The sequence below is a fragment of the Nerophis lumbriciformis genome, unplaced genomic scaffold (genome assembly GCF_033978685.3).
Source record: "Nerophis lumbriciformis unplaced genomic scaffold, RoL_Nlum_v2.1 HiC_scaffold_62, whole genome shotgun sequence".
Classification (NCBI taxonomy): Eukaryota; Metazoa; Chordata; class Actinopteri; order Syngnathiformes; family Syngnathidae; genus Nerophis; species Nerophis lumbriciformis.
The window spans coordinates 12501-22500 of NW_027316604.1; positions in this window are offsets into that span (position 1 = coordinate 12501).

A 10000-nucleotide genomic window follows, 5' to 3' on the forward strand; every position below is an offset into this window, starting at 1 on the left:
CGGACAGAGCCCCTGTCGCTCAAGCCCTGGAAGCCCTAAGTACCTGGGTGGAATCAGTTCCAGGATTTCATTCATGCGGGAAAAGTTGAAAATGTGTCCGGGACAGCGCCCCCTAGGCGGACACACGCTCCGGACAGAGCCCCTGTCGCTCAAGCCCTGGAAGCCCTAAGTACCTGGGTGGAATCAGTTCCAGGATTTCATTCATGCGGGAAAAGTTGAAAATGTGTCCGAGATAGCGCCCCTTAGGCGGACACAGGTGTCTGCATGAGCCCCTGTCGCTCAGAAGCTGGAAGAGCAGTTTGAAAAAGGACCGGGGTAAAGAGGGGGAAAGCACCATATATGTGTCCGGGAAGGCGCCCCTCGGGCGGACACAGGTGTCTGCATGAGCCCCTGTCGCTCAGATGCTGGAAGATCAGTTTGAAAAAGGACCGGGGTAAAGAGGGGGGAAGCACCATATATGTGTCCGGGAAGGCGCCCCTCGGGCGGACACAGGTGTCTGCATGAGCCCCTGTCGCTCAGATGCTGGAAGATCAGTTTGAAAAAGGACCGGGGTAAAGAGGGGGGAAGCACCATATATGTGTCCGGGAAGGCGCCCCTCGGGCGGACACAGGTGTCTGCATGAGCCCCTGTCGCTCAGATGCTGGAAGATCAGTTTGAAAAAGGACCGGGGTAAAGAGGGGGGAAGCACCATATATGTGTCCGGGAAGGCGCCCCTCGGGCGGACACAGGTGTCTGCATGAGCCCCTGTCGCTCAGATGCTGGAAGATCAGTTTGAAAAAGGACCGGGGTAAAGAGGGGGGAAGCACCATATATGTGTCCGGGAAGGCGCCCCTCGGGCGGACACAGGTGTCTGCATGAGCCCCTGTCGCTCAGATGCTGGAAGATCAGTTTGAAAAAAGAACCAGAGGATAGAGGGGAAAAACACCATATTTGTGTCCGAAAATAGCTCACTTTGACTCGGACGCGTTCCCTGTGATTTCAGCCTGTCAGACATGGTGCACATAGTAACGAGATGGAGGTGTTTTGGTCGACCAGGTAAAAAACGAAAAATCGAGAGAAGGTAAAAAGTAGGTGAAAAATTAAGCCTCTCTCGTTAAGGTACTTAGAAAAAATCCCAAAAAAAAAATGAACTCCCATTGAAATGAATGGGGAAAATTTTTTTTCTCGTTTTTTTTCTAAGTACAACAACGAGAGAAGGTAAAAATTGGTTTTTTTAGCCTCTCTCGTTAAGGTACTTAGAAAAAAACCCAGATTTTTTTTTTTCTCGTTTTTTTTCTAAGTACAACAACGAGAGAAGGTAAAAACAGGTGCTTTTTAGCCTCTCTCGTTAAGGTACTTGGAAAAAATCCGAGACATGTTTGGTCTTCCCCACTGACAGTGCGCCTTTGCTGGGTAAGTTGTGGACGTGCCAGGCACCCCCGGGACACCGGTGGAACGCGGCCGGACTCGTGGTACTCCAACCCGGGCATAATTTTGGATATTTCCCGGTCCTTTTTTTCCCCACTTTCCCAACTTTTCTTCTGAATCACAGTGCGCCTTTGCTGGGTAAGTTGTGGACATGGCAGGCACCCCCGGGACACCGGTGGAACGCGGCCGGACTCGTGGTACTCCAACCCGGGCATAATATTGGATCAAATTCGGGACTTTTGCCCACTTTCCCAACTTTTCTTCCCAATCACAGTGCGCCTTTGCTGGGTGCGTTGTGGACATGCCAGGCACCCCCGGGACACCGGTGGAACGCGGCCGGACTCGTGGTACTCCAACCCGGGCATAATTTTGGCCCAAATTCGGGACTTTTGCCCACTTTCCCAACTTTTCTTCCCAATCACAGTGCGCCTTTGCTGGGTGCGTTGTGGACATTGTAGGCACCCCGAGACACTGGTGGAACGCGGCGGGACTTGTGGGACTCGAACCTGGGTGTGATTTTGGACCAAATTCGGGACTTTTGCCCACTTTCCCAACTTTTCTTCCCAATCACAGTGCGCCTTTGCTGGGTGCGTCGTGGACATGTCAGGCACCCCGCAACCCTGGTGGAACGCGGCGGGACTTGTGGGACTCGAACCTGGGTGTGATTTTGGACCAAATTCGGGACTTTTGCCCACTTTCCCAACTTTTCTTCCCAATCACAGTGCGCCTTTGCTGGGTGCGTTGTGGACATTGTAGGCGCCCCGGAACCCTGGTGGAACGCGGCGGGACTTGTGGGACTCGAACCTGGGTGTGATTTTGGACCAAATTCGGGACTTTTGCCCACTTTCCCAACTTTTCTTCCCAATCACAGTGCGCCTTTGCTGGGTGAGTTGTGGACATTGTAGGCACCCCGGAACCCTGGTGGAACGCGGCGGGACTTGTGGGACTCGAACCTGGGTGTGATTTTGGACCAAATTCGGGACTTTTGCCCACTTTCCCAACTTTTCTTCCCAATCACAGTGCGCCTTTGCTGGGTGCGTTGTGGACATTGTAGGCACCCCGGAACCCTGGTGGAACGCGGCGGGACTTGTGGGACTCGAACCTGGGTGTGATTTTGGACCAAATTCGGGACTTTTGCCCACTTTCCCAACTTTTCTTCCCAATCACAGTGCGCCTTTGCTGGGTAAGTTGTGGACATTGTAGGCACCCCGAGACACTGGTGGAACGCGGCGGGACTTGTGGGACTCGAACCTGGGTGTGATTTTGGACCAAATTCGGGACTTTTGCCCACTTTCCCAACTTTTCTTCCCAATCACAGTGCGCCTTTGCTGGGTGCGTTGTGGACATTGTAGGCACCCCGGAACCCTGGTGGAACGCGGCGGGACTTGTGGGACTCGAACCTGGGTGTGATTTTGGACCAAATTCGGGACTTTTGCCCACTTTCCCAACTTTTCTTCCCAATCACAGTGCGCCTTTGCTGGGTGCGTCGTGGACATGTCAGGCACCCCGGAACACTGGTGGAACGCGGCGGGACTTGTGGGACTCGAACCTGGGTGTGATTTTGGACCAAATTCGGGACTTTTGCCCACTTTCCCAACTTTTCTTCCCAATCACAGTGCGCCTTTGCTGGGTGCGTTGTGGACGCCCACTTTCCCAACTTTTCTTCCCAATCACAGTGCGCCTTTGCTGGGTGCGTTGTGGACATTGTAGGCACCCCGAGACACTGGTGGAACGCGGCGGGACTTGTGGGACTCGAACCTGGGTGTGATTTTGGACCAAATTCGGGACTTTTGCCCACTTTCCCTACTTTTCTTCCCAATCACAGTGCGCCTTTGCTGGGTAAGTTGTGGACATTGTAGGCACCCCGGAACCCTGGTGGAACGCGGCGGGACTTGTGGGACTCGAACCTGGGTGTGATTTTTGATCATTTCGTGGACTTTTGCTATGCATGCCTTCTCCCCGCTAGTTTGATGTGTGCTGCTGCAAAAGTTCCAAGAGGGCGTTTTTGCCCCCCTCCAAACTCCCTCTCTTTGTTTATAGTGCATATTTCCTGCTGGATCTACTCTCTATTTACTCCAAGGAAAAAAACTAGCCGGTCGCGGCAAATTTTTACAATCGGTCGCCAAACTACGGCACGAGGGCCGAACGCGGTACGCCGGCGTCCAAGATACGGCCCGGGGATTTTTTTGATTTTTTGGGCTTTTTTTGATTTTTTTGGACATGTTGGGCATCCCAGGACTCGGGTGCGACTGCAGGACGTGTGGGGCTCTAACCTGGGTGTGGTTTTTGGTCATTTTTCCGGACTTTTGCCCACTTTTCCAACTTTTCTTCCCCACTCACAGTGCGCCTTTGCTGGGTGCGTTTTGGGCATGCGGGGGGCACCTCGGACTCGGGTGGGACGCGGCGGGACTTGTGGCACTCGTACCTGGGTGTGATTTTTGATCATTTTGTGGACTTTTCCCCAGACACTCTCCACTTGTCTACCCCACTTCCCCTGTGACTTTGCTGGGGGGGCGTTTCCCCGCTGTCCTTTGTAGTGTAAGGGTTACTTTTCTTTTTTTTCTGTCTGAAAATAGGGCCCCAAAAGGCCTCACACTCCCCGGGAAGACCTGATGGACGCCTCGGCGTCACTGAAACAGGCCAATCTGTCTGAAAATATGGCCCACGAAAGGCCTCACATTCCCCGGGAAGACCTGATGGACGCCCCGGCGTCACCGAAATACGGCAAACTGTCTGAAAATAGGGGCTCCAAGGGTTCCCCACTCTTTCTGGCCCACAAAAGGCCTCTCATTCCCCGGGAACACCTGTAGGACTCCCCGGCGTCAAGGAAATACGCCAAACCGTCTGAAAATAGGGGCCCAAAAGAACTGGAAATGATGTGTTTAATTTGGGGGGTGATGTCTATAATTATGGGGGTGCATTGGAGGCGGGAGTCCACTGGAGGGCTCCACACCGTCTGAATATAGGGCCCCAAAAGGCCTGGAATTAATGTCTTTAATTTGGGGGGTGCATTTGCAGCGGGAGTCCACCGGAGGGCTCCATTTCCCCACTCTTTTGTTGACATATGGCCACAAAAGGCCTCACATTCCCCGGGAAGACCTGACGGACGCCCCGGCGTCACCGAAATACGGCAAACTGTCTGAAAATAGGGGCTCCAAGTGTTCCCCACTCTTTCTGGCCCACAAAAGGCCTCTCATTCCCCGGGAACACCTGTAGGACTCCCCGGCGTCAAGGAAATACGCCAAACCGTCTGAAAATAGGGGCCCAAAAGAACTGGAAATAATGTGTTTAATTTGGGGGGTGATGTCTATAATTATGGGGGTGCATTGGAGGCGGGAGTCCACTGGAGGGCTCCACACCGTCTGAATATAGGGCCCCAAAAGGCCTGGAATTAATGTATTTAATTTGGGGGGTGCATTTGCAGCGGGAGTCCACCGGAGGGCTCCATTTCCCCACTCTTTTGTTGACATATGGCCACAAAAGGCCTCTCATTCCCCGGGAAGACCTGATGGACGCCCCGGCGTCACCGAAATAAGCCAAACTGTCTGAAAATAGGGGCTCCAAGGGTTCCCCACTCTTTCTGGCCCACAAAAGGCCTCTCATTCCCCGGGAACACCTGTAGGACTCCCCGGCGTCAAGGAAATACGCCAAACCGGCTGAAAATAGGGCCCCAAAAGAACTGGAAATAATGTCTTTAATTTGGGGGGTGATGTCTATAATTATGGGGGTGCATTGGAGGCGGGAGTCCACTGGAGGGCTCCACAACGTCTGAAAATAGGGCCCCAAAAGAACTGGAAATAATGTGTTTAATTCAGGGTGCATTTGCAGCGAGTGTCCACCAGAGGGCTCCAATTCCCCAGCTATAGTCCTGGTACTCTAAAATGATGGCACTTAGTCAAATTTCCGCCTTTTTTTGATGACTTCCAACTAGGAGAGGGACTAATTTTGAGTTCCGGACCCGGGTGGAGAACCATAGCACGTCGGCCTTCTTAAAGGGACATCCTCCTAGGCACTTAGTCAAATTTCCGCCTTTTTTTTGGACTTCCAGCGAGGAGAGGGACTAATTTTGCTTTCCGCACCCGGGTGGAGAACCATAGCAGGTCAGCCTTCTTAAAGGGACATCCTCCTAGGCACTTAGTCAAATTTCCGCCTTTTTTTTGGACTTCCAGCGAGGGGAGGGACAATTTTGCGTTCCTGACCCAGGTGGAGGACCATAGCACGTCGGCCTTCTTAAAGGGACATCCTCCTAGGCACTTAGTCAAATTTACACCTTTTTTTTGGACTTCCAGCGAGGAGAGGGACAATTTTGCGTTCCTGACCCAGGTGGAGGACCATAGCACGTCGGCCTTCTTAAAGGGACATCCTCCTAGGCACTTAGTCAAATTTACACCTTTTTTTTGGACTTCCAGCGAGGAGAGGGACAATTTTGCGTTCCTGACCCAGGTGGAGGACCATAGCACGTCGGCCTTCTTAAAGGGACATCCTCCTAGGCACTTAGTCAAATTTACACCTTTTTTTTGGACTTCCAGCGAGGAGAGGGACTAATTTTGCTTTCCGCACCCGGGTGGAGAACCATAGCAGGTCAGCCTTCTTAAAGGGACATCCTCCTAGGCACTTAGTCAAATTCACGCCTTTTTTTTGGACTTCCAGCGAGGGGAGGGACAATTTTGCGTTCCTGACCCAGGTGGAGGACCATAGCAGGTCGGCCTTCTTAAAGGGACATCCTCCTAGACACTTAGTCAAATTCACGCCTTTTTTTTGGACTTCCAGCGAGGAGAGGGACAATTTTGCTTTCCTGACCCAGGTGGAGAACCATAGCACGTCGGCCTTCTTAAAGGGACATCCTCCTAGGCACTTAGTCAAATTCACGCCTTTTTTTTGGACTTCCAGCGAGGAGAGGGACAATTTTGCTTTCCTGACCCAGGTGGAGAACCATAGCACGTCGGCCTTCTTAAAGGGAAATGCTCCTAGGCACTTAGTCAAATTCACGCCTTTTTTTTGGACTTCCAGCGAGGAGAGGGACAATTTTGCTTTCCTGACCCAGGTGGAGAACCATAGCACGTCGGCCTTCTTAAAGGGAAATGCTCCTAGGCACTTAGTCAAATTCACGCCTTTTTTTTTGGACTTCCAGCGAGGAGAGGGACAATTTTGCTTTCCTGACCCAGGTGGAGAACCATAGCACGTCGGCCTTCTTAAAGGGAAATGCTCCTAGACACTTAGTCAAATTCACGCCTTTTTTTTGGACTTCCAGCGAGGAGAGGGACTAATTTGGCGTTCCGTACCCAGGTGGAGAACCATAGCAGGTCGGCCTTCTTAAAGGGACATCCTCCTAGGCACTTAGTCAAATTCACGCCTTTTTTTTGGACTTCCAGCGAGGAGAGGGACAATTTTGCTTTCCTGACCCAGGTGGAGAACCATAGCAGGTCGGCCTTCTTAAAGGGACATCCTCCTAGGCACTTAGTCAAATTTACGCCTTTTTTTTGGACTTCCAGCGAGGAGAGGGACTAATTTTGCTTTCCGTACCCGGGTGGAGAACCATAGCACGTCGGCCTTCTTAAAGGGAAATGCTCCTAGGCACTTAGTCAAATTCACGCCTTTTTTTTGGACTTCCAGCGAGGAGAGGGACAATTTTGCTTTCCTGACCCAGGTGGAGAACCATAGCACGTCGGCCTTCTTAAAGGGACATCCTCCTAGGCACTTAGTCAAATTCACGCCTTTTTTTTGGACTTCCAGCGAGGAGAGGGACTAATTTGGCGTTCCAGACCCAGGTGGAGAACCATAGCAGGTCGGCCTTCTTAAAGGGACATGCCCCTAGACACTTAGTCAAATTTACGCCTGAAAATAGGGCCCCAAAAGAACTGGAAATAATGTCTTTAATTCAGGGTGCATTTGCAGCGAGTGTCCACCAGAGGGCTCCAATTCCCCCACTATAGTCCTGGTACTCTAAAATGATGGCACTTAGTCAAATTTCCGCCTTTTTTTGATGACTTCCAACTAGGAGAGGGACTAATTTTGAGTTCCGGACCCGGGTGGAGAACCATAGCACGTCGGCCTTCTTAAAGGGACATCCTCCTAGGCACTTAGTCAAATTTCCGCCTTTTTTTTGGACTTCCAGCGAGGAGAGGGACTAATTTGGCGTTCCAGACCCAGGTGGAGAACCATAGCACGTCGGCCTTCTTTAAGGGACATCCTCCTAGGCACTTAGTCAAATTTACGCCTTTTTTTTGGACTTCCAGCGAGGAGAGGGACTAATTTTGCTTTCCGCACCCGGGTGGAGAACCATAGCAGGTCAGCCTTCTTAAAGGGACATCCTCCTAGGCACTTAGTCAAATTTACGCCTTTTTTTTGGACTTCCAGCGAGGAGAGGGACTAATTTTGCTTTCCGTACCCGGGTGGAGAACCATAGCACGTCGGCCTTCTTAAAGGGAAATGCTCCTAGGCACTTAGTCAAATTCACGCCTTTTTTTTGGACTTCCAGCGAGGAGAGGGACAATTTTGCTTTCCTGACCCAGGTGGAGAACCATAGCACGTCGGCCTTCTTAAAGGGAAATGCTCCTAGGCACTTAGTCAAATTCACGCCTTTTTTTTGGACTTCCAGCGAGGAGAGGGACAATTTTGCTTTCCTGACCCAGGTGGAGAACCATAGCACGTCGGCCTTCTTAAAGGGAAATGCTCCTAGGCACTTAGTCAAATTCACGCCTTTTTTTTGGACTTCCAGCGAGGAGAGGGACTAATTTGGCGTTCCGTACCCAGGTAGAGAACCAAGGCACGTCGGCCTTCTTAAGGGGACATCCTCCTAGGCACTTAGTCAAATTTCCGCCTTTTTTTTGGACTTCCAGCGAGGAGAGGGACTAATTTGGCGTTCCAGACCCAGGTGGAGAACCATAGCACGTCGGCCTTCTTAAAGGGAAATGCTCCTAGACACTTAGTCAAATTTACCAAACTTTTCTATAGAGCCCTGGTACTCTAAAATGATGACACATAGACAAAAAACCAAACTTTTCTATAGAGGCCTGGTACTCTAAAATAATGACACTTAGTCAAATTTCCGCCTTTTTTTGACTACTTCCAGCTAGGAGAGGGACTAATTTGGCGTTCCAGACCCAGGTGGAGAACCATAGCACGTCGGCCTTCTTAAAGGGAAATGCTCCTAGGCACTTAGTCAAATTCACGCCTTTTTTTTGGACTTCCAGCGAGGAGAGGGACAATTTTGCTTTCCTGACCCAGGTGGAGAACCATAGCACGTCGGCCTTCTTAAAGGGAAATGCTCCTAGGCACTTAGTCAAATTCACGCCTTTTTTTTGGACTTCCAGCGAGGAGAGGGACAATTTTGCTTTCCTGACCCAGGTGGAGAACCATAGCACGTCGGCCTTCTTAAAGGGAAATGCTCCTAGGCACTTAGTCAAATTCACGCCTTTTTTTTGGACTTCCAGCGAGGAGAGGGACTAATTTGGCGTTCCGTACCCAGGTAGAGAACCAAGGCACGTCGGCCTTCTTAAGGGGACATCCTCCTAGGCACTTAGTCAAATTTCCGCCTTTTTTTTGGACTTCCAGCGAGGAGAGGGACTAATTTGGCGTTCCAGACCCAGGTGGAGAACCATAGCACGTCGGCCTTCTTAAAGGGAAATGCTCCTAGACACTTAGTCAAATTTACCAAACTTTTCTATAGAGGCCTGGTACTCTAAAATGATGACACATAGACAAAAAACCAAACTTTTCTATAGAGGCCTGGTACTCTAAAATAATGACACTTAGTCAAATTTCCGCCTTTTTTTGACTACTTCCAGCTAGGAGAGGGACTAATTTGGCGTTCCGTACCCAGGTGGAGAACCATAGCACGTCGGCCTTCTTAAAGGGAAATGCTCCTAGACACTTAGTCAAATTCACGCCTTTTTTTTGGACTTCCAGCTAGGAGAGGGACTAATTTGGCGTTCCGTACCCAGGTGGAGAACCATAGCACGTCGGCCTTCTTAAAGGGAAATGCTCCTAGACACTTAGTCAAATTCACGCCTTTTTTTTGGACTTCCAGCTAGGAGAGGGACTAATTTGGCGTTCCGTACCCAGGTGGAGAACCATAGCACGTCGGCCTTCTTAAAGGGAAATGCTCCTAGACACTTAGTCAAATTCACGCCTTTTTTTGGACTTCCAGCTAGGAGAGGGACTAATTTGGTGTTCCGTACCCAGGTAGAGAACCAAGGCACGTCGGCCTTCTTAAGGGGACATCCTCCTAGACACTTAGTCAAATTCACGCCTTTTTTTTTGGACTTCCAGCTAGGAGAGGGACTAATTTGGCGTTCCAGACCCAGGTGGAGAACCATAGCACGTCGGCCTTCTTAAAGGGAAATGCTCCTAGACACTTAGTCAAATTTACCAAACTTTTCTATAGAGCCCTGGTACTCTAAAATGATGACACATAGACAAAAAACCAAACTTTTCTATAGAGGCCTGGTACTCTAAAATGATGACACATAGACAAAAAACCAAACTTTTCTATAGAGGCCTGGTACTCTAAAATAATGACACTTAGTCAAATTTCCGCCTTTTTTTGACTACTTCCAGCTAGGAGAGGGACTAATTTGGCGTTCCGTACCCA